Source organism: Penaeus monodon, chromosome 21 (assembly GCF_015228065.2).
Source record: "Penaeus monodon isolate SGIC_2016 chromosome 21, NSTDA_Pmon_1, whole genome shotgun sequence".
Lineage (NCBI taxonomy): Eukaryota > Metazoa > Arthropoda > Malacostraca > Decapoda > Penaeidae > Penaeus > Penaeus monodon.
Genome location: NC_051406.1, coordinates 18,908,438 through 18,908,663, shown reverse-complemented (window position 1 = coordinate 18,908,663; position 226 = coordinate 18,908,438). Strand labels below are relative to the sequence as shown.

Below are 226 nucleotides of genomic sequence, written 5' to 3'. Positions count from 1 at the left end.
ATTTGTTTCCTCTTATTTCTCAGGGCTTGTCTCTGTCTCGTATTATTGTATTTTTGTGTATTGCAAAATATTGTTAATAAAAAAATTATCACAGAATTATAATGATTAATTTTTCCTAGATCACTAATTTTACCAAATAATTGAATAGATAATTTGTAAAATAATGAAACTCACAATAATGAAAATGAAATCAGTAAAGTAACGATAAGAACAATTATGATAAGGA

At 23.5% G+C, this 226-nt stretch overlaps 1 protein-coding gene across 1 annotated transcript in view; it reads right to left on the bottom strand.

The window, feature by feature from the left end:
* The window catches only part of LOC119586299 (ovalbumin-related protein X-like), a 52,031-nt gene that overhangs the window by 51,200 nt on the left and 605 nt on the right, over window positions 1-226 (bottom strand). The window lies entirely within an intron of this gene.